The sequence below is a fragment of the Drosophila nasuta genome, chromosome X, assembly GCF_023558535.2.
Source record: "Drosophila nasuta strain 15112-1781.00 chromosome X, ASM2355853v1, whole genome shotgun sequence".
Taxonomy (NCBI): Eukaryota; Metazoa; Arthropoda; class Insecta; order Diptera; family Drosophilidae; genus Drosophila; species Drosophila nasuta.
Window position 1 is genome coordinate 11,066,777 of NC_083459.1, and position 25,218 is coordinate 11,091,994.

Sequence of the window (25,218 nt, forward strand, 5' to 3'; positions counted from 1 at the left end):
AATATTTATAGAGCACTCGCTACGTAAATAACATAAGTTGATATTGTGTTGCTGTTGCTTTTGGTGTTGCCGTTGGCTGTGGCTATGGCTGCTGCTGCTGCTGCTGCCAGTTGGCTGCATTCGCCTCGAGCTGCGGAGGTCGTCGAAAGCTGCTTTTTTGCTGTTGACTGCTCTCAACTCGACTCAACTCGACTCGGCGTCTGTCTGTGGCTATGGCTAACAAATTGCAGCGCTGCGGTTTTTGTGGTGGGCAGCTCAGCGCATAAAATATGAGCAAGGTCAGTGAGTAGAACGTGGCAGAGGCAGAGGCAGAGGCACTGAATTTCAATAGAGTCATAAAAAAGAGTTTAGGCCATTTTGAAATACGAGCAGCGAGAGTCAATAGCAGGCGAAAGCATTTGGCAATTTGTTAAACGGCATTGCAAGAAAAGTCAATTAGAAAAAGTGGCCGAAAATCCTTTAACGAGTCCACTGTAAGGCCAGCCGCCCAGGCCACGCCCCGTTGGCCAAGTCAAGACCCGCCCACATTCTCGTCCTCGCTTTCGCTTTCGCTCTTCGCTCTTCGCTTTTCACTTCGCCAGTCAGCCGTTTAGCCTTAATTGATTTACAACAAAAGCAGAACAACAACAACAAAAAAAGGAGAAAAAAACACAACAGAACAAAAGTAAAAGAAAAAGAAAAAGTACAGAAAACAAATACAAAATGAATTCACTTGCCCTGTTTCCGGTTGATGCCTTTTCGTTCAGCACTTTTTGCCTTCACTTCAGCAGCTGCTGCACTTACAATTCTCTCTCTCTCTCTCTGTTTCTCTCTGTGATGTTCTCACCTCCTTTGTGTGTGCATTTCTCGTTTCGTTTGTTTTCCAATTGTTCGATTTTATTTCATTAATTACGCCGAGTTTACTCATACGAAGTCTGGGCCGCCTTTTCCACTTTGCACTTTGGTGAAATATCGTTTTAATTGGATTATAATTTAATTCCATTACAAGAGCAACTCTGCAAAGGGTATTTACAGGGTATCAGCAAGCGTGGTGCGTGGTGCGTTGTGCGTCAAGTGGATTTCGCTCCTCGCATAGTATACATAATTGACCCAGTCAATTAATAAATGCTCGCTTTGGCCTGCAGCTGGCTTTTGTTCTCTGCGCGCCGTTAAGTATGCTGCACTTTATTTGCAAACGAGCAAAGTTGCCCAGCACAAAGAGAGAGAGAGAGAGAGGGAGAGCGAAGAGAAGCAAGCGAAAGCGATTTTCACATTTCGTTTTCGTTCTTCGCCCCAAGTGAAATATCTTTATTACAACATAATTAAAAGTACGTTTTTGCCCTGCTCATTAAGTTAATGCGCAAAAGGGAAATGCGCGACAACATTGCGAGCGAGTGAGCGAGCGAACGAACGAAGGGTGTCAAGTGCAACTAAAGGTTGCACATTACGTATACGCCAACGAACCGAACCGCACTGCGTTCAAACAAATCAAATACAAAATTAATTGAATTACTTAGCTACTCTGTTTTGGCAAGTGGCTTCAGCTTCAGCTTTTCTCTCTCTCTCTCTCTCTCGCTCGCTCGCTCGCTCGCTTCAGTAATTAGAACTCTGCTCGTTGAGGTCATCGCTGGCCATTGATGAGCTTCAAGTGCAGAGAGCGAGAAGGCGAAAGGGTTTTAAATATACACAGACATTAAGTGTGGCTGCGTTATTCCATTTGCAGCTGTTCGCCATTCACTTTGTGCCTTTTACAGATACAAATACAGATACAGATACAGATGGAGATAGAAATAGAGATAGAGATACAGTATCTATGCTGCAAGTAGCAAGCTAATTGCCTGTGGCAATTGCCAATTAAAATGCAGTTAGTTGCCCTTCGCCTGCTTAATGCATTATTGCTGGCATATTTATTGTGATTAAATTACTTCAATCATCTATAAATTGCGGCAACTTATTTTAAAGTTGCTTCTCGCCTAAAATTCTCTTCACTCTTCACTCAAAATTCCAACATTCAGTCCGGAAGTCCCTTGTTTTCCCTTTTTTGGCATTAAGCATATTTCTTGCCGCTTTTTGTGTAATTTTTGTAATGGGTTTTTTTTTGTATGGGAATGAAGCAAGAGCAAAATTGAGAGCATAAATAAATTTATTTAAAAATTTCAATTTTGTTTTGCACTAAAAATTAATTTTCATAAAAAACAAGCGCAACATTTGTTCGAGCTTGTAATTTTAAATTAATGTAAATTTGTTTGTGTGTGCGTGTGTGTGTGTGTAAATTTGTTTGTGTGTGCGTGCATGGGGACATGTGTGCATGTGTGTGTTTGTGTGTGTGTGGCATTGCTTTAGCAATGAAACTTTTGAAATTTTTATGACGCAAGTTTATTTTAAAACTTTGCTACCAGCCGCCTCGGCTGTCTGCAAAGCGAAAAGCCCAAAGACTAAGAGAAAGACAGAGAAAGAGAAGGAGAGAGAGAGAGAGAGGTAGCGCAAAAAAGTTGGCAGCTGATTCCCGTGGGCAATTCAAGTCACAATCGAGAGCGAGCGAGAGAGATGGCGACAGAAAAGAGAGAGAGAGAGAGAGAGAGAGAGAACTCACAAAACTTGTCGTATTTTCATTGTTTCGCAGTTGGTTTTTTGACGCACTCGCTGCTTATTATGTGACATAAAAAGACAGGGACACAGGGGAGAAATCCACAGAGAGACAGAGAGCGAAAAGAGAGAAAGAGAGAGAGAGAGAGAGTGGGCGAGGGAGGCTGAGAATGAAGGCGCGTCAAGTTGTCGCCGTGCCGAGGCAAGAAAATGTAAACTTTTTTAATTAAGGTAAAGAATTTGCTCAGGCTCGCAAATTCAGACTCGACTCGACTCGACTCGATTCCTGGACTATCCACTCTTATTTGCTCCCCTGGCACAACCCCTCTCCTCCTCTCTTCCTCTCTCTGCCCACTCTTTCTATATTCGCTAGGTGCAATGCATACTTAATGCTCAAGTTTGACTTAAAACTTAAAAACTTTGCATAAACAAAAAATTATATATATATACATTTTTTTTTTGGCCTGCGACAATGAAATTCAAAGTGTCTAATTGAGCTGGCTGCAAATAAGTTGGCCAGCAAAAACTTGGCTAGAGAGATGTTTAAACAACGTCCAATATTCGCAATCTAAGGACTAAGTCAAAGCGAGTTGAGCGCACTTATTAATAAAGTTCCCCAAAGAAATAAGAAACTATTTGCATTGTAAACAAATATTTGATTAAAAATATATGAAGTAAATAATTCTAGAGTAATTGAAAATGATTCATTTCAGTGAATTATTTATTCTGTTATTAATTTGTGACCAAGTCAATAACAAATTTTTCAAATATATTCAAACTTTTGTCTTTCCTTACATAACGAAAAAAAACAGTTTCAAATTATATAATTATTAAGGGAATAAAAATTATACATAATTTATATTCTGTAAGTTTTTCTAATGATAAAATTATCAATTCAAAATTTTAAATTTTTATTTAAATTATTTGTAGTCAACTTAATTGCACATTTTGAATGTTACTTTTTTTATCAATTTTAGTATATCGATATAACAAATAATCCCTTCAGTATATTTTAGTATATTGGTGGTATATTAACTCGGTATTTAAAAAAATTACCGAAAAAATCTTGAATTTTGCTTTTTTATCAACATAGTATATCGATATACCAAAAAATCCCTTCGGTATATTTTAGTATTTTATTGGTACATTTACTCGGTAAATTTTGAAAATAATACCGAAAATGGGTAGCGGGTAAAAATCTGGCATTTTTGTCTTTTTACAATCACAGTATATACCAAATTCAATCTTCGGTATATTTTAGTATTTTGTTGGTATATTAACTCGGTGTATTTAAAATAAAATAGCGAGAATGGCTAGTAGATAAATATATTATATTATGCTTTCTCATCAAGCACAGTATATACTTTTCAGTATATTTCAGTATTTTTATGGAATATTAGCTTATCTATATTATTAATTGTGGCCACCGTGTGACTTCTTTGTTATTATTTATTGTGCTTTATTACTGCAACTTATAAGGCATCATTTCCATTAATAATAAAGAATAATGTTGAATTATGATAAAAAAAAAACAAGTAAGAAAGTTACAGTCGAGTGTGCTCGACTGTGAGATACCCGCTACCCATTTTAATAAAAGCAAAATATTGCGGTATTATTTTCGAAATATACCAAAAATACTACAAAAATACTAAAAATAAACCGAGCGGTGTATTTGGTATATCGATATGGTACCCCATTCAAAATATACCATAGACGGCACAATATACCAGATTGTCGGATAAAGCAACTCAGACCCCCAGTAAGAAGGCGTTTTTGCCCATACAAAAGTATTTATTTAATACCTTCCACAATTTTTATCTGACCGCAATCAAATGTTCAGGAATCACAACTACTATAGTTGTTATTGTATATACCAGAATTCGATTCTAGCTTTAAAATAACGCTTGCTATTTGATTTTTTTGATTTTCGGGGGCGGAAGGGGCGTGGCAAAAATTTGAAACATACTTGATCTGCGTGCAAACATAATTAATGCTGTCGAAAAAAAATTATAGCTCTATCTCTTATATTCTCTGAGATCCAGTGTTTCATACGGACGGACGGACAGACGGACAGACACACAGACGGACAGACGGACATGGCTATATCGTCTCGGCTGTTGACGCTGATCAAGAATATGTATACTTTATAGGGTCGGAGATGTCTCCCTCTACCTGATACATACATTTCCTCCCGGCACAAAGTTATAATACCCTTCTACCCTATGGGTAGCGGGTATAAAAAGAACTAAGCTATAATCAATTACAAAATAAAATTAACAAATTCAAGAACAACTAGAATGGATTAAAAGATAAGCTATAGCTGATTTTGGCGATCTGGCGCAGAAGCGTAAAAGCAATCTGTTCAAATATGCTAAATTTAATGAGATTGATTCCCGCTTGTGTTTTTTTCGTTGAGCGTGTTGAGCGATTTGAAGAGCAGAAGAGGGGAAGAGCGGAAGATGCTGGAGCGGAGCGGAGCTCATTGGGAATCTCGGCACGCGTCTTTGCGTCGCATTCTGACAGCTTCTGACATTACTTAACGCACGAGATGTAATCGCTTTATGCTGGCGAGGATGCCTGAGGATGATGGTGTGAGCGTGCAGCTTATGTGGCGTATGTGGCGTATGCGCAATGTGAATTGTGAATTGTGAATGGCGAAGCGAATGGAGAAATGCGAAAGCCAGCGAAACACATGTTGGGCTGTAATTAGGCATAATCTTCGCGGCCAATGCAGCTGACAGATACAAACTGCAATTGTATGCGTATGTGTGTGTGTGTGTGTGTTGTTACACACACATGCATAGAAAATATGCATGTAGCAGACGCCATTAGAAAACATGTGACATGTGTGTGTGTGTGTGCCTGAAATGAAATGACATTTAGCCGTGCAATTTTGACAGCATTTTAATATGCAGCCAACGATCGTCGCAGACATTACTAAAGGGGAGCAGAGAGAGGGAGGAAGGGGGTGGGAGAAGAGGGGGTTAAAGCTGACGTTGAGCGCTTCAAATTGAAATTACTTCAGCTTCAGCTGTTGGCATTTGGCTTTTGCTTTTGCTTCGTGTGTGTGTGTGTGTGTGTGTGTGCGTGGCAAACACTGAGTTGAGGTGCAGTTAATTAAGCAAAAAACAACAAACGAGTTGGCTTAAGGCTTAAAGGCAACCGCATGAAGGCAAACAACAATTGTGTGTTGCATAGGCAAATAAAACTGGGCACTTAAATGAAAATGAGAATGAGAATGAAAATGAAAAATGTAGAGCGCGTTGCCAGGTAAAGAGTGAAGAGAGAAAGTGTCTGTCTGTCTGTCTGTCTGTCTGTCCCTTAAGTTGACTCAGACACGAACTATAAACGAGGAAGAATAGAAGAAAGAAGAAAGTGATGTGTGTGCAGTCCAATTGCCATTTTGCCAGCACTAAAGCGACGCAATATGTTATGTACTTTTGCACTATCTGAAAGATAGAGAGAGAGAGAGAGAGAGAGAGAAGGAGAGTCGTAAACCCTTGAGGCGTGGCGCTCCAAGGACTTTGTAGTCATTATGAAAGAGCGTCTCAGCTGCAGGACAAGTTGCCAATAACTGTCAACCGCACACACACACACACACACACATACGCGTCTCAAGTATCAAGTGTCGAAGACGTATTTTTTATGAGCGTGTGTCTTTAAATTGCCAGCACCAAGAACTGCTGCACGCATTGAATACCCTATAAGAAACAAAGAGAGAGAGAGAGAGTGGAAAGATGTTCGCATAATCAGAGAGTATTGACTTTTCTTTCGACTTCTCACAGGAATCGCATTAAAACTGATTTATTGCCGCAGATAAGTTTGGATTTATGTTGAACGAACGTCGTCGTCGCCGCAAGGCAAAAGCGAGGCAGCCTAAGAGCCTCATCCCATCATCATCATCATCATCATCAAAGCACATTTAATTAAGATTTAACCTTTAATTACGATTTAAAAGATTACAGTGTCAAATTCAAGACGCAAAACCCATTCATCGCAACTCAAATGCTTTGAAGACGAGTGAAAGAGAGAGAGAGAGAGAGAGAGAGAGAGAGAGAGAGACTAATAAGCACACGTTTATTGTTTGTTCTACGAGGCGTTTTACACTCACTTCCCTTTTGCATTGTCAGCTGCTTATGCTAAGCGCTAAACATCGATAAGGATATCGAAAAGGAAATGATTAAGGCCACAACAACGAGACAAGGACACCCACGATGACAATGCTGTTGTTGTGTTGTTGTCTCTTGATGCTGCTGCTCTTGCTGAGTTCGTTGATGTCGCTGATGTCGTCGATGTCGTCGATGTTGATGCCAATGGCAATGCATATAATTTACCATTAACATGGCTTTCCCCATTAGCATGGTTACGCTTTATTTTCCCCCCATTCTTTGTACTCGCTTTTTTCTCTTCTTTACTCACATGGCAGCGCTTTTCCTATTGCCTCCCCCTCCCCCTTCCCCTCCGCCCCGGTAACTCGCTAAGTAATATGGCCTTTCCGCTTCTACTTCGGTCTTTCGGAAAAGTGCATTAGTATTCATGCTAATGGCAATGTGAAATGGATAATACAAATCAAATAATCAACAACTAATTACAATTACGACAACAACACCAACAACAACAATAACAACAAATCAAACAGTGCAATTACTTTATTTAAATGCGAGGGAAAGCTGCATTTTCTTTTCTATAAAATGTACGCAAATTAAACGAAGAGCTCTTTAATGTGCTGTTGATATTCAACAAAATTCTATAGTTATAAATTTATGTATTCTATGTATTTTTGTTTTTTTTTGTAATTTTTACCATTTCTCGCAAGTATTCAAGGACTTTTTTTGATCGTGCAGTAATGATTTTATTTTAATTTCAAAGTCTAGCCAAGTCACAAGCCACAATAACCGATAGATGGCGCTTATTAGCGATGAAATAATCAATAAATAATTTCATCGCAAATAAGCGCCATCTATCGGTCTAACGATCAATCCATCTCCAAATTTGGTTGGTAGTTTTTTATTCTTTATGGTATTTTTTGAATATAATAGTAAATGAATATATAGTATTTATATCAGTATACCAAATGTAGTATATTTGGTACATTAAGGTATATTTTGAATATAATAATATATCGATATATCAAATATATTTTGTGTTCTATGGTATATTTTGAATGTAATAGTATACAGATATACCAAATATAGACTTTGGTATATTTCTGTGCTATCTTTGATATATTATTTTAGTATATTTTGCGAATAAAACAGCACAGTTGTACAATGTAGCGACTGTAGTTTTATTCCTTGTTTTTTTTTGTATTTTTTCTGTACTCTTTCTTACTTATTTTATTGACTATGCAAAAAAGAGATTTGAGTGTACTGACAACTATGATGATTAATTGAAGTGGCTCCTTGGCTAACTACTAAATCGATAACGATAACGATAATTTAGCATTCTTTTTGAAGGTTAAGATTGTACTACAAAAGTGATTGTATTATTAAGATGTATGTGTCAACGAATATTCAGCATCAGTAGCATCGCAGCGAGTATCCTTCATTTCATCAGCGTTTTAGACGCGATAATAACGACCTTTGTTTGGTTATTCGATTCAAGAGAAAGAAGAAGAAGAGAAGAAACCCACATCAGCCTCTAAGCTACGTCTCTCTCTTTGAGTGTGTATTGTGTGTGTGTGTGTGTGTGTTAATATTCATTACAATATGCTTTTCTGTGTCAAAGGCAAGTTGAATGTGCTGGGAACCGTTGTCGTCATCAACGTCCCAACATCTTTCCCAGTTTCCGCCTGATTTCATTGTCCTGCTATTTAGCTGTGTGTGTGTGTGTGTGCGAGTGTGTGTGGGTGTATAGCGTCTTTTGTATGCGAATGTCTTTGTGCATTTCGCCTACTTGTAAAAGTTTTTGCCTTTGCCTATTTTATTTTATTTTATTTATATGAACCGCTTTCTCCGCAAGTTGCTTTCATAAGTTTATTATTTATAAGTCTCACTCGAGTGCGACACTTTGGACGAGTGTGTTCACAGTTTACTTTTACTCTATGTCCACAACAACAACAACAACACACTCAGGCACACACACACACAGAGAGAGAGAGAGAGAGAGACTTACAGTGGTGTGCAAGCTTTTATGAGCGCCTGGCAATCAGTTTATATTTTGTATGGTTTATTAACAATTTGTGCCCCAAAAGGCGGGCAACAACAAATTTAAGTTTTATTGCAGCGCGAGAAGAGAGCACAACAACAACAACAACAACAAAAGAACATAAGCATTTTTATGCTTGTGTGTGTGTGTGTGTGTGTGTGTGTGTGTGTGTGTGTGAAGTATGCATTGTACTTGGGGCCCAGAATATTGTCGCATCAGTAAGAGGAAAAAAATGTTTTTTATTGTATTTTATTGTTAAAGGCGCTTATATTTTTATGGCTCGCATAAAACACTGCCAAACACTGATGTCCCCGGTCCATCGGCGACGCTGCTCTCTCTCTGATATCCAAAGGGGGGTGTTGAGGAGGGGCGGTGTCACGCCCATTTACACAGCAGGCGCCGTGCATGAAATTGAAAATTACATTTGGCAAACGCCATAGAAATGCTTTCATAAAATAAAAGCAAACTGCTAACTCAATGAACAAACGAGCGTAATGAAAGGCAGCAAAAACACACACACACACACACACGGACACGTATGTATGTATATATGCATACACACTAATACATTGACGCACAGAGAATGGAAACTCTTTTGAAAATCAAGTGGAACCCAAAAATTTGTTAAGCTGCGCCACACACAAACACACACTGAATATGACTTGCAGTTGAAATTAGTTATGAAAACACAGTTGCAACAACAATATCGCGCTCGCTTTCTCACTCTTGCTCTCCCTCTCTCTCTCTCTCTCTCTCCCTCGCTCTCTCCCATTCGGCATGTTCACGTGTTTAAGCGTTAAGGCATTCAGTTAAGAACTCAACCAAGTAGATGATGCCCATAAGCTGCTTAAACTTTTACGTTTGCATGTGCCGTTTGTATTTGTCATGCGACAGGGTTGCCACATCTCCAACATTTATCAAGACGATTATCGATAAGCGCATTAAATTGTTGCCAAAATGCAAACGAGGAATGCCAATAAAACCGTTGGATTATGCAAACGCATTGCAAAAACGAGAAACTCAAGAAGTTGTTTAGTAATTTCTCAAAAAATTAGAGTTTCAACTTCTCTTAACTTTTAAAATTGCATTAAAATAATACAGAAAGAGCAAATTTAGTAAATTTCAATAAACTTACTACTTTTATTATGTTTTTCCTAGGTTTAAAGGTGGAAAAAGTGGGAAAGAAAAACGGTGATATGAGTTATTCGATTATCAATATTGCAAATTCATTTCAATCTATAATAATTTATGTGTTATATATTATTAATTCTTAATAATTTATTTGTATTCAAACAAAGCTTCAACAGGTGAAAAGTTAAACAAAAACTGTAATGAAACTATCAAAATTTAAAAGTTTCTTCAATCATAATTTAAAGTATTATAATTGTAATTTTGGGTAGTTCAATCCAGAAAGAAAAGGAAATCCCCACAAAGCATAGTCTCATAATAATGGTAGAAATAAAATGTTGTTATGCCTGGAGACATGACGTTTCAGCTGTTATCGATTCAATTGTTGATATTTTGACATGTACTTTCATTGATCACAATGCGCGGCTGTCACTTATCGATTTTCGATTTGCATACAACACACGCATGACGCGTCCATTGTGTGACACGAATTCAAAATGTTACAAACAAGCGCCGTTATTTTCAGACATCAGTTGCCCTGCCTTCCCTGCCTTGCCTTCCCGCTCCCATTCGGACTCCATCCATTCGCCGCGGGCGGGATGGAGAAGTAAATGTCAAAGGACAAACATTGTTGACGCCTACCTGTTACCGAAAAGAGATACAAAGCAAAAGCAACGAGCACAGAGACTGCGAAATACTCTGCCAAGCGAATGCGAAGCGAAGAGAGAGCTAAAAAGTGGCTGTGTGTGTCTTCTATGTTGTCAGTTGGCTGTGCAAATTTAAAGTGCTCTATGATATGCTCTCACACTCCTCTCTCACGCGCTCACTCCTCCCCGCTCTCCCGCTTTCGCATTTTGTTTTTGGCACTCATTTTGCAAAAGGGGTCGCAGCCTGTTGAATGTCAAAAGCAACAACCAGCTATTGCTCTTCTCCTTCTCCCTCTCCATCTCCCTCTCCCGCTCATTCTCCTTGCCCTTGCCCAGCGACAGACAATTGGGAGCCATGTGTGTAAAGTCGAATTGAGTTGAGTTGAGTTGAGTGGAGTCGAATTGAGTGGAGTGTGGAGTTGAGTGTGTGCGACTGAAAGAGTTGCTAAGTTTGGTGGAGTGAGATCTATCCGTTAATGAAATTTACTTGACTCTTTCGCTCACACACTAGTAGAAACAACAAATTGACATTCAATGGCTCGAGTCTGTGGCAATTATGTTTCATAACTTTGTTCGCGTTCGCAGTGTTTATGATATGCGAACGAGTGTGAGAGCGAGTGAGTGTGAATACTTCGTGATTACCCACAATGACAATGACAACGACAACGAGAACACGCGCTCAGCTTCAAAGGTCTTTACCCAAGCACACACACACACAGAAACACACAAACTACAACAGGGATGACACAGATGAGGCTGCCAGCGAAAGCCTCTAAGCCGTAATATTTGCTGTGCTCTGTGTTCGGTGTTCAGTGTTGTTCAGCGCACAAAAATGAAATGAAACCTGGACAGAAGAATGAAGGGCGTTCAACAAACCCGCAACAACAACAACAACAAGCTGGCAAAAAATTGAAAGGCTCACGCACAAAACAACAACAGTAACGAACAGCGAACAAAGTGGAATATTGTGTGAGAAACTACAACAACAACAACAAAAACAAGAAGAACAAACGGCAAAGCAACATGATAAAGGCACGAAAATCAATTTTTGTGTCAATTTTTTTTTAGCCTACTTTTTTGTGCTTCGTGTGAAAGCAACAACAACAACAACAACAAAAAAGAGGGAACGAAAAACAACAAAGAGACAGGCGAGACAGAGAGGGGAATAATAAAAATGCGTGTGGCCAAATCTTTGGCTCTGAACTTGAGAGTCTGTGTGTTCTCTGACTCTGCTTTCTCTCTCTCTTCGTTTGTTGTTGTTTTTTGTTTTCTGGGTCTGGGTCTGCCATTTTTTGGATGCTCTGGCGTTCGTTGGCTGCCTAAAAACCGCACAAAATGGGGCTCATATTTCAAAAGCCGCCGCTGCTGTCTGGAATGCCCGATCTCTTCTCTCTCTCTCTCTCTCTCTCTCTCTCTCGCACACTTTAACGGCAGTCAGAATTTAGATTTGGGACGCAGCGAAGCGCACGCAATTAAAAACAATCGCAGACGCATAAATCTCAACACAATTAACTTCACTTCAATGAGATATATCTTCTGCTGAAGTTGAAGTTGAACTGTTCATTTCCCTCAATTACTTCTCTCCGACTAGCATGACGCTGCACTTTTGTATTTGTATTTGTATTTGTGGACTATCAAATGGTTAAGTGACAATTTGATTTAGCCCCCAAAAAAAAACTCAGCTATATTTATCGAGTCAGCCCATTCGATGTAGCAGCTTGCTGACTTGATACTTGATTCTTGATTGTTGATTGTTGTTGTGTGTGTTGTGATATTGCCACGCCCACGTCTCAGCAGCAACGCCCAATTCTTTGTTATTTGTATTTATATTTATGCCGCCGCTCAACTCATTGCGATGCGAATGCTTTGATTTCGTCTTTTTTTTGGTTTTACATTTACAACGTTGCGCGAATTATCTTTGATTTTACTTGCTGTGTGTGTGTGTGTTTGTTGCAAGTAGACACGGATCTGTAGCGTGTTTTGAGTCCCAGCCCAGGCAACAGCAGCAACAGCAACATCAGCAGGCAGACAAATTTATGCCGACATCGCCTATATTTATAGACGCCTTCACCTGTCTTGCCAAAAATCACTTACGAAATTAAATTTGTTGCCGCCTGTCGCTCTCCATTTGCTTGTTGTTTCTCCCTTCCTCTCTCTCTCTCTCTCTTTCTCTGTCACTCTCTGTTTATTCTCTCTGTAGCTTTCTCCGTATGATTTCCCCATTAGCTGTCACTGCACTCTCCACACACACACACACACTTGAATTTATGTTATTTGCCCAATCGCGCCTAAAGCGTCTTTACCAGCCTCATCATCATCATCATTAGAATTATCATTATCAACAATTGCACATTGTTGCACAGTTTGTTTGTTCTTCTCTGAATGTATTTCTAATTAACAATGAGTCGCATTTACCTTTCTCGCATTGTCAAATACTTATTTTAGGGCTGCAACTTTTTTGGTTGAACAGCTTTAAGTAACAAAATATGCAAATAATTAATGTTTCTATCAAGCTAAACTCATTACTCAAATTAAAGATGCCATCAAACTGATTTGTAACTCATCATCATTGCAATACTGTTCATTTTAACAATTTATAGAATTATTTAGTTGTATAATTGCACATAACTGCACATAAATCGCAAAATACAGTTAATTGCATTGCAATTAAACGCACTTTTTTGATTCAACGCAAAAAAAAAAATTTTCAATTTACATAATTTACTTAAAATTCATGTTTTCCTTGACAGTCAAAAATATCCAACAACATTTTTCGTTTAATGGCACATTGCAGTTAAGTGCAAAAGTGGAGCTTGTGTCTGCAATTATCGACTGCATTGTTCAAAATGTATAAAGGGAAGTTAACAGCAATAATATCTAAGCTAATTTCTAATTGAATTTTATATTTAGTATATTCTTAATTTTTTAATTTAGTTGCAGATCATTATTATTATGAAGAGAACATTTGTACTACATATAAATTGAAAACATAATGTAATGAGTAAGCTAACGGCACATAAATGGACAACATTTATGAAAAAACTCAAACATTTTAATTATTCCAAGTTTAAGTAAGTGTATTGCAGTTAATTGCATTGCATTGAGGGATAATTATTTAAACATTAAAAAAAAATTAATATGTAGACATTTTTATTTTGCTTCATATAATATTTTATAGAATGTTGATTACTGCAACCGCATTTCATTAAAATAGGTTTACTTCAATTACATATTGCATTTAAGTGCATCAATATTATGTATGAAATGATGAAATAAACAGAAATATAAAAATGCACTTAATTGCAAATTTTGAAAAAAAAAACGAAATAATATATTTAATTTGAAGTTTCTTTGCTGATTTTAAGATTGCAAATTATACTACATTAATAAACATTCATTATTTATTATTTAACATTGATATTCATTTATGAGAAACAGAGCATTTAAGCTTCGTTGCTTTGCCAAAAATATTAGATATGCTTTTAAATCAAATGTAGTTCGAGGTGTTTGCTATTGAAATTCGTGTTTGTCTTCGATTAGAAACGTCTTTGACGTGTGTGTGTAAATAACATTTGAGTTGAGTTTGCCAAAGGGAATTTAATCGACATAATATATTTCTTGATTTCATGAAATAACAAGAACTTTGTCTTACTCAATTATTATTCTGTTAATGCACAATTCACTAATGAACATTATTTACCAAATTGCTGTCAAAACATTGTACATAAATATGTATATGTAAATATCTTATTTATTGACGTGTTGTCTTTTGGCCTCAATTTAAACTTATTCATTGATTTATTAAAACTGCGTAGACTGCTTCGAAATTTGCATAATTTCACTTTAAGCCTGTCTGGCAAATTGATTTATTATTATGGACATTTGGCCACACGCAATGTGTTTAAAATGCTGTAAGAACATTTGAATAATTTGATGTGGCAATCATAGAAATTAAGGTGACACCATATAAAATGCACATATTATATAAATAGCAATTATAATTCATCGTGATTCATTTCAAGATAATTTACAACACCTTAAGCGTTTCTTATTTGTACGTAAGCTATGAAATGTGTGTTTAAATACTGAATTCTCTTTCATACTTTTAACTATTAAAAAGCATATTTCACATTTACATTTTTATCTATTTAAAATCTATTTAAAGTCACACATTAGCTGATTCTTTGAAAAGTTTTTCATCATAATATATTTTATATGTTATTTGTTTAAATTTAAATATTTTTATCGTCACACAATAAGGAAACATAAAATGCAAATGATATAAAATAAATGGAAAATAAATGCATTTTTATAACCTGATATTAACCAAAAGTTAATTTATTAAAAATTAAAATGAAAGATGAAATTTTTTAATTTTTAGATATTTTTGACGAAAAAAACACATTTCACTTTATGCCTTTTTAAATGCATTTTTTGTAAGTATTTGAATCGTTTTATTTATGTGAATAGAATTATAATGAAAAGTTGCAAAATAAACATATTTGATATTATCCTGAAAACATAAAATTTAAAAATACTCAACACAAAAATTCAAGTTTAATTTGACTCATTTGAACTTTAATACTGTTAAAAGCAATTTAAATTTCGCCAATCCTCTTCTATATTATAAAATAAATAAGTGCACTTTTAAATGTGTCGATTTAATTAATATTGTTTATGTTTAAACAGTTTAAAATGTTTTGATAAAATGTTTTTTTAACAGTTTTAAATGTTTGTTTTCTATTCTCTCCACAATAAGTTAAAGCAAAGTGTAAATAAGTATTAATTAAAGACAGTTCAAGATCATAATATTATCCAAAACTAAATTAAATTGAAATATTTTAAAATTCAAAATTGAGCAACGAAATACATTTAAATATAATACTATAAATATTAATTAAATTCTTTACTCATTTTCATATATTTTCAAAAAAAAAATGCTCGTGTTCATTATTTTAAAAGATTATTTAATTGTATGCTAACATCAAGAAATAAAATAAGTAAAACGACAACTCATTTTATTTATCTATAATAGAAAATAATTAAAAGTAATTATTCTTAATTAAATGCCTAAATTGAATTGGATAGAAATATGTAAAATTCACCAAATCAATCAATGTAAATTTCTTCAACTTTTTTTCTATGTTTTATATTTTTGAAATGCTTAATTAAATTTGATATATATATAAATAAGAATTGTAAAATAAATTAAATTAAAAAATTGTAAAATTTCGTGTCTATTTTAGAATGCTTAATGGAAAGTAACCGAGAGAATAAGAAAAACTATGTGCAATAAATCAGAGCAACAGTGACAAATAACGATGTAAAAACTAAGAACAACAAATATAATCACATCATTTATTTAGATGTCTTTTATTATGCTATGACTATTTTTTGTAGTTTGTTGTTTTTCAATTGTTTTCTTTTCTTTTTTTATTTTAGCTGCAACATTAAATGCTGCCAAGTTGCGAAAAGTTTCGTTTGCTGAATTTTTCACTCTGCTTTTTATTTTGTTTGTGGTAAACTTAAAGTGTTGTTTTTGTATTTTTATTTATTTCGTTTTTTGTTATGTTGCAAGCATTTTTGATGCCCTGTTATTTTTTCAGTACTGTTTGAGTTTACGAATTTTAGTTTACCTCGTTGTTGGGATAATTGTTTAAACGCACACACACACACACACACACATACACCAATGTACTTGGCTCATTAATTATTTATTTATGTTTGACTACTCACCGACAGTTGTTGTTGTTGTTGTTGTTGCTGATGTTGTTTCTGCCAGCAATCAATCAAAAATGTTTTGCTGCCTTTTTGTTGTATTACTTAGATTTGCCTTCAATTTGATATTTACTTTACGCTTTTGTTATTGATTTGTTTGCACGATTCTAAAATTGTTATCAAGGTTTTTTTCTTTGTATTCTCGCTTATCTGTTGGTTAGAGTATACAACAAATGAGTGTGTGTGTGTGTGTGTAAAATTAAAGTGTGGGAGATTTGTTTAAATGATGCATTTGATTTATGAAATGCATAAAATTCTGCTGTTTCGATTGTCCCATTTCTGCTCAGACTTCCACGAATCGAAATGCAGGCAAAGTAAAAGTAATCCAAAGTAGAATGCAAATATTTATGCACATAAATTGCAAAATATTTTTGCGCCATTCGCGGCCACCTTGTGGCCCAGGCGAATTACACAAATTACACTCATTTAATTTCATTTTGGCTTTCAACTAATTCTTGTTGTTGTTCTTGTTGTTGTTGTTTTCTGTTGCTGCTCGTTTCTCGCCGTTTGCCTTTTGTTTATGCCACGAAGCGGCCGCAAAATTCTTATGAATGAATTCAGTATAGTTTCGCTCTCTCTCTCTCTCTCGTTCTCTCTCTCTCTCTCTTTCTCATTCTCTCTCTCTCTGTGTGTGTTCAGCGAATGCTTCAAACACATCATCAAAAATGAGGCAAGTAATGTTTATTGATTACATGAACTGCGTAACGAGTCGCAACGTTGCAGCTGCAAATTTCCCATTCATTTTACGCTTTTCGCTGGAAGCCTTACAAATTTTTATGAACCTCAAACGACAGCGTCTAACCTCCAGCAACATCAACATCGACATTGACAGCATCGAAACACACAACAATGTCTGCGTTTACGAGTCTGCCAGCTACTTTTTGTGTGTTGCCCTTTTGTGTGCAGTCATCAAAGCAGCATTCAAAACTTGCCAAGATTTCTTAGTTTCACTTCGAGTAATCATATTTCAATTAGATAAAAGTAAAAAGCTGTTCAAAGCATGCCTAAAGCTAGCTAACATCATAATTATTTAACTATTTGTTTCTTTTCCAAACTCAAAAATAGTCGCTAACATTTTATATTACTAAATATTTGGTATAAACTTGTATAAGTTATTAAAGAGATGGTTCTAAATGGCAAAAAGTTGATTTTGTGTATAATCTGGTATATTTTTTACCACCTATTATATACCGATATACTAAATATACTATTCAGTATATTCTAGTATTTTTGTATATTTTTAGAATGAGTTGTTTTGGCTGACAATCTGGTTGATTTTAAACTCTACGGTAAAAGAATATCGATATACCAAATATGGTATTCGGTATAAACTAGTATTTTTACAATGAGTTGCTTTAGTTGACAAACTGGTATGTTTTGTACTCTACGGTATATTTCGAACGTAATATAATATATCGATATACCACATATAGTATTCGGTATATTCTAGTATTTTTTTGTAGATATTTTTAATAAGTAGCTTCGACTGAAAATGTAGTATATTTTGTACTCTATGGTAAATTCGTTAGATTCTAGAATTTATATATGTATAGTATATCGATATACCAAATATAGCACTTGGTATATTCTAGTATTTTTAGTAAGTAGCTTTGACTGAAAATTTAGTATATTTTGTACTCTTTGGTAGATTCGTTAGATTCTAGTATTTATATATGTATAGTATATCGATATACCAAATATAGCACTCGGTATATTCTCGTAATTTTAGTAAGTAGCTTTGACTGAAAATTTAGTATATTTTGCACTCTGTGGTAAATTCGGTATATTCCAGTATTTATTTGAATATTTTTAGAACTAGTTGCTTTGGCTGACAATCTGGTATATTTTGTACTCCATGGTATATTTTCAACATAATAGTATATCGATATACCAAATGCAGAATTTAGTATATTCTAGTATTTTTTGTATAATAAAGCTTTTATTGAAAAGTTTTCTAACTTGCTAAATATGCAATTTCTATAATTAAGTATAAATAAAAATTATTGACAGCGATTTACAATGTTTTTAGGCATAAATGAAAGACATTGGAGGGCGGCTTTACTTGTGGCAGAGCGTAACGTATGTGAATACTTCAGGGTGCACATGTTTGTACACATTTCAATTTCAATTTCAGACTCATGCCCCATGCGGCGTATGCGTAATATTTCCACAGAAATGCAGTGTGTAAAGCTTGAATCTCAGATGCGCTGTGCTTGTAAATGAAATGTGCTTAAAAATGTATCCACACTCGCACACACACACACACACACACACAGCTGGGACCACAACACACAGACACACACACGCAGAGAAGAAGATGCGAAGCGGCAACGTGGCGTATGAGCAATTTTTTATAATTATTGCGACGGCAGCTGCAACTTAAACAGCGCAATGAAATTAAGTGCTTCAGAATTGTTTTTGTTTTTCTTGTTTGCTCCTGCTAATGGCTTGCTAAGATCCTAGTAGTGGGCATGGTCCCGCCCCCCTTTTTGTTTGCCATTTTATTTACAATTCACTTCATTTATTTGTGTTTCTCTCTCAATTTTGTGTTAGGTCTTTCAGCTTTTGGTTTTGGTTTTGATTTTGAATTAAAAATTAAAGCTCTTTAAATATTTAACAAGCGCACAAATGAAGACAGCCAAAAACAACTCAAACTTTTTGTTGATGTTTCTCTCGCTCACGCTCTCGTTTTTGTTGTTTTTGTTATGGGGACAACATGTAATTAAGTATGCACAACTATTTACGTTGTTGTTGGGCTACCTTTGTTTGCTTTTTTTTTTCTCCCTCTCCCCCCTCTCTCTCTCTCTCTCTCTGGCTCTGGCTCTCTTCAACCTCATTCATATTAATATACAAACACACACTGGCTTTTTGTGAGGTCTAAAAGAAGACATCAACATTGCCTCACACATTTTGGCAATTAACATCAAATTTTGTTGCATAGTTTTTGGGGCAAGCTTAGCTTGCAACGAATTGGAGTTGGAAATTATTGCCAGAAAAGTTGAGTTTAAAATGAATTTCCATAATTAAATTCGATTACACATCGCTTAGCTCGTTGATATATTTTGACAAAATGCGCGAAAGTATCTTTAAATAGAATTTGTTTATTTGAAAAACTGACTGATCGCGAGTATAATCAGTGTTTGCGTTAAAATCTGAGAGGATAGTTTCAATCAAAACATAAATTTAATGCATGAATTTCGAATTAAAGTCGCCTCATGATTGCTTTCAACATTTCAAGGTCATTCAAACAAATCCCCGTTAGCAAAAAACTGACGAAAAATTATCTTAAAAGTCATTAATTTTAATGAATGAAAACAACAACAGAAAAAAAACCCACACACCCCAAAAAAAAAAAACAAAACAACAAAAAAAGAGTCACTTGGGAAAGTGAAAAATCATCGTAAGTGAAAAGTTTGCACTGAATTTTAATTTGAAAACTGATTTCAATTAGAACCACAAACTGCACTCGACCAAAAAAAAACCATATGAATATTTAAATCAATTTGCAACAAGATTAAGCCTAGTTTTGCCCTTAAGCACTTGAACAACAACAACAACAATAAAATAAAAGTTGCCAAACTGCATTTGAGATTAAATGTGACAGTAAAAATGGGGAATGAAACTTTGTTTAATTATGAATGATTTTCTTTTCGTTTTGTGATTTGTGTTTTCTATTCTATTCGCGAATGAATTGTATTTGGAGTATTATTTACTTGCCAAAAATTTTCGAAATTTGTATTTCGCTATTTTGCAGTTAGTTGTCAGAATATTTTTCAAACACTATTTTCGAAATTTGTTTTGTTTTGTGTTTTGCACTTGAAAATACAAACAAAAAAAAAAACATAAACAACACTTTGTGATGTTGCGATGCACTAACCAAAAGGAACAAACAGTTTGTTGCTTTGATTTGTTTGGTTTGGTTTGGTTTTGCTTTGTTTTGTTTTGTTTCGGTTTGTTTTGTTTTGTCGCCGATTGTCGTGGATGTTGTTATCGATGTTGTTGTTGTTGTTGTCGTATTAGTTTGGCAAGCGAAATGCGAACTGCGAATTGCGAATTGCGCTTCAGCTTCAGCTGCTGCTGTTTCGGCGCCCGCGCCCACAAACAGACAAGAACAAACACGTCGTGCCGTCGGCAATGCTGAACGAGAACTAGCAACTGAAACTGAACTGAAATCACTTTGCGCCAGAGTCGCACAGTCCACACACACACACACACACTTACACACAACACGACGCCAGCGACGAATTCCCTCATTTCGGCAGCGGCAGCAGCAGCAGCGTCGTTCTTGCGAATCTGCTGCCGACGCCATCGACGACAACAACGACGAGGGCATTTATCGCATGCGAGAAATGGCATGCGAACAGTGCAGTGTTCGCCTGCAGGGAAATTTTCAAGCACAACTTGAGCGCGCGAGAGAGCGTACAGAGAGCGACAGAGTAAGCGAGAGGAGAAGCGTGCGTGCGTGACAGCGACAACTGAACCACAGAGAGTGAGAGAGTGTGGTGCTTAAATTTCCCTGGACTTGTCGCAGAGGCGACGACGTCAAACGAAAGGCACGAAGTTTCAGCCGAAGCACTTCGCCTACTATCCCAACAGGCAACAAAAAAAACAGCTGCATGCTGTGACAGCGACTCTCTCTCCGCGTGTGTGTGTGTGTGCGTGAGCAGGCAAAGCTAAATTGTGGGCCTACCTGTTGCTTAGCAACTCGCGCCCAGACGCGGGCTTCATTATCATTGTCAACATGCCAACTGAGCGATGCTTCTTGTCAAGGAAGAGAGAGCGAGAGCGAGAGAGTGAGAGTGAGAGTGGGACTGTGACAGATGTTGCCCGTTTGCCAGCAACGAACATATCCCTGCAACAGCTGTTCGAGTGCGAAGAACGAAACTAGCGCCGGACCAAGCACAACTACAACATATTAATATTCACCAAAATTGAAACCCGGCCGTAGACTTTTTTTTCTCGCATGCGAGCGCAAGTAGACAGCTCTCCCAGTTGTTATTGTTGTTGTTGTTGTGCTCGCTTTGTGAAGAGGGTAAATTAAATACGTAGAGTACGTGTTAAAAAAAGAAAAGAAAAAGAAATAGGCACGAACGAGATGAAGAGAAATGACAAGCGAAGAGCGTGCGAGAGCAAAAGTACAAAGACGATAAAAGCACAACAAATACACAGGCTGCTCCTCCCAAGTGTATCTCTGTGTACACGTGTGTGTGTGTGTGTATTTGAAAATTGAACATATTGCGCTGGGATTATCAATCGATTGTATTAGACTAAGCACTTGACACACGCAACATGCCAAGAGCGACAAAAGGCTGTAAATGGCATTTGGAAATCGACATCCCGCTTCCTCCAGCCTCACTCCTCTGGCAAATCAGCTTTAATTCAAATTGCAAATGGTAATCATTTATCTGCGACGAGCGTCTAATTCCATATGGAGATAATGCAAACAAATGCCAAAGGATAACAAATACAAATAACTTGACGGCGCGCAGCCGATTCAAATTACGCAACAAGTTGAATTCGTTTTTCATGTGCCTTTCGCTGCTATACATAAATATATTGATTTTATTTTTGGGCCCCAAGATGTTTACATTACTTTCCTCATAATTACTCATGCACATACATAAGTATTCATTTTCCGAAAATTTTCAATCTATTTCCGATTTTATCATCTTATCTTATTTGCACAACAAAAACATATGAAATAAACATTAAGAAACATATTTGAAATGAAATAAATATCTATGACAATTCCTTTATTTGTGTATGATTCACGATATATCAATAGTAAACGATAGTAACGATATTCATTGGAAATGCTAGAGTTACTACTAGGTGTGAACGAACGAATATATATTTGAAATACTTCAATTTATTTGAACTATTTCAATACAAATTTAAATAAACAATCTATAACAATATCGTAGTTAATCAGTCATGCGATAGTAAACGATAGTAACGATATTCATTGCAACTGCTAGAGTTACTTGGTGAGCACGAACGAATTTATTTTTGAAATACTTTAATTCACTTCAGATTTGTCTACTTTACGAAATATATATGAACTATTTCAATTAAGATTTAAATAAACAATCTATAACAATATCGTAGTTTATCAATCATTCGATAGTAAACGATAGTAACGATATTAATTTAAACCGGCAGAATTTCTACTTGATGTGAACGAACGAATTTATTTTTGAATTACTTAAATTCATTTCAGATTTGTCTACTTTAAGAAATAGAGAATACCTATTTCAATTCAAATTCAAATAAACAATCTTTAACAATATTGTAATTAATCAATCATGCGATAGTAAACGATAGTAACGATATTAATTGCAACTGCTAGAGTTACTACTTGGTGAACACGAACGAATATATATTTGAAATACTTAAATTTATTTCAGATTTGTCTACTTTAAGAAATAAATATGAACTATTCTAATTAAGATTTAAATAACCAATCTATAACAATATCGTAGTTATATCAATCATTCGATAGTAACGATACTAATCGCATCTGCCAGGGTTGCCACGCACACACAAACCCAAAGATGAGCACACAACCAATTTTGGTACGCAATTAATTAACAAGTTTTCCTGTTAAAGCGAGGAGCTAACGAAGGCCACGTTCACAAACAGCTCGAAATGTGCCACAAAAATACAATCTGAGGTCGTAAAGCGGAGGAATCAAACATAATTTGCTTGTCGCACACACAAAAAAAGGACGAAAAAAAGTGAAAGCATAAACAATAAGTAAAAGCAAGCGAAAATCAAATCATTTTCATGTTGCATATGGAAATACGCTATAAAATAATGCTGAACTTTTTTGAAGTACCCGAAATAAATTTAGGGAAGCAAATACTATATATGTAAATATGTATGCTTTAACTTTAACCCGCATCAAAGTTTAGTTTAGTAAAATTATTTTTATTTTCAAATTTAGGCTAAATCGCTGAAGTAGTAAATTCAACTTAAATTTATTTTGGAATATTGTTTTTAAATACTATCAAATTATTAAGTCACTTTAAGCAATTAGATTTTAATGTAGTGTGAATAATTAAATTGAAGTTGCAAGGTTGATAACCTGATCAGGTTAGAGAACTAAAATTTAGTTTAATTTCATTTATTATTTCAGCTTTTAAATACTTGTAAATTAATCACATTTTTTAGTTGAATAAAAGCACTGAAAAGTGCAAAGTTAATTTGATTCTATTTTGATGAGAGTTCAAGTAAAGAGTTCAGTAAATTGTGAATATTTCAATTCAAGTTATAGGGTAGAAAACCTATTCTTTAATATTTAATACCTATCAAATTGTTATTAGTAGCAAATTGTATTTAATTTGATTTTAATACAGAATAGAAATATTATCAAATGATTGTTAAACTTTAATAATTTAGATTGTGGTGAAAACAATTGAATTTGGAACTCATTCAATTTCAAAAAATTTAAGTTGAAAACCTAAGCATAAAGTATTAAATTTATTTGAATTTCATTTATTTTAGATTTTAATAATTATGAATGCCTATCACATTTTTGAATTGAATGAAAGCACTTAAACCTAAACCTAAAGTATTAAACTTATTTGAATTTCGTTTATTTTAGCTGACGAATATTAATAAATTCTTTGCTCGGAATTTGATTTTGCTTTTTTTTTAATTTGTTTGCAGTTGACTTGAGTTAAATTTTGGACTTTTTTATAGTAGGGTATACAGAGTATAGCTTTGCTCAATCGTGCGGTTGTCAGAGCGTGTATTTTGTTTGTTATGCTCATTGCGGCTGCTGTTGCTGTTGTTGTTGATGTTGTTGTTGTTGTTTGCGGGTCTTGTTTGCATTTGGCAGCAACGCACGTAGCAGCAAATGCCACTGTGCCACTCAACACTCAACATGCCAAATACAAACACGAAAAACATAGGCACAGCACAGCAGCTCAAAGCTGAAAGCTGCAACTGAATGAAGCCCGGGCAAAGTCGAAGCGAAGCAGAAGTCGAAGACGAAGACGAAGTCGAAGTAGAAGTAGAAAAGTGTAAACAAGAAACGTGATATTTGACAGATGACTGTAGATATTTAGATACCAACATAAATACTACTTATGCCCAATGTCGATGCTCGACGCTCTCTCTCTCACTCTCTCCCTCTCTGTCTCTCTCTCTCTCTTTCTTTTCTATACACACAGAGAATATCTCTGGGGTCTTATTGATTTTCTGCTGGCTTTCACAGCCACTTGCCGCTTGGTTTGAAGTGCCAGCCACGCATAAAAGACGCAGCCAAAAAAAAAAAGTAAAGAAAAACCCAAAAACAACGCAACGAAAGAGAGAAAGAGAGAGCGCAAAAAAAAACATTGAGCACAAAAGCATCGAAAGATGCAAATACTTGTAGTATTGTAATGAATTCATGTTGTGTCCATTCGATGTCGCTCCATGGCGTATACTTAATGTCACTCGCAAAGCATTTATCAACAGCTTCCATCTCTCTGCTTTCACCCACAGCACGTATCCCGACTAATTTATCAGCACAAACTATAAAACAAGTTTAGCACTCGAATTACGTCAACAACCTGTTTGAATAGCATTGTTTCCATCACTGTCATTACGTTTTATTTAATTACACAACTCGAATGTTAATTACACATTAATTACACTTTCTGCCATTCCATTTATGAAATGTCTCAAATTTCAAACAATTTGCGAAAGACTCACAAAAAAACAAAACAATTGCGAATGAACTTCGTTTTGTTGCTTTCCAGTGATTTCAATTTATTCTTTTGATCACAAAGATTTATATTAATCCCTTGTTGAGTTGCTAAAAAGTCAAGCACAGCAAATGTTTGACTTGTGAAAACTTCAATTCATAGAAAAACTTGTGAGAAATTAATTTTTACTAGCAATTTAAAAGATTAAATAGATATTTAATAAATATAAATAACTCTCTTACTATATTTTACTAGAATTT

At 35.4% G+C, this 25,218-nt stretch overlaps 1 protein-coding gene and 1 long non-coding RNA gene across 2 annotated transcripts in view; both read right to left on the reverse strand.

Moving 5' to 3' along the window:
• The window catches only part of LOC132795557 (uncharacterized), a 55,495-nt gene extending 35,098 nt beyond the window's left edge, over positions 1–20,397 (reverse strand). Inside the window, exons 1-2 of the long non-coding RNA XR_009633447.1 lie at positions 19,979–20,397; positions 16,224–16,415 (exon numbers count right to left, since the gene is read on the reverse strand). This is a non-coding gene — a long non-coding RNA (uncharacterized LOC132795557). The remainder of the gene's footprint in view (positions 1–16,223; positions 16,416–19,978) is intronic.
• Positions 1–25,218, reverse strand: part of LOC132795556 (class E basic helix-loop-helix protein 22) — a 113,948-nt gene that overhangs the window by 75,478 nt on the left and 13,252 nt on the right. The window lies entirely within an intron of this gene.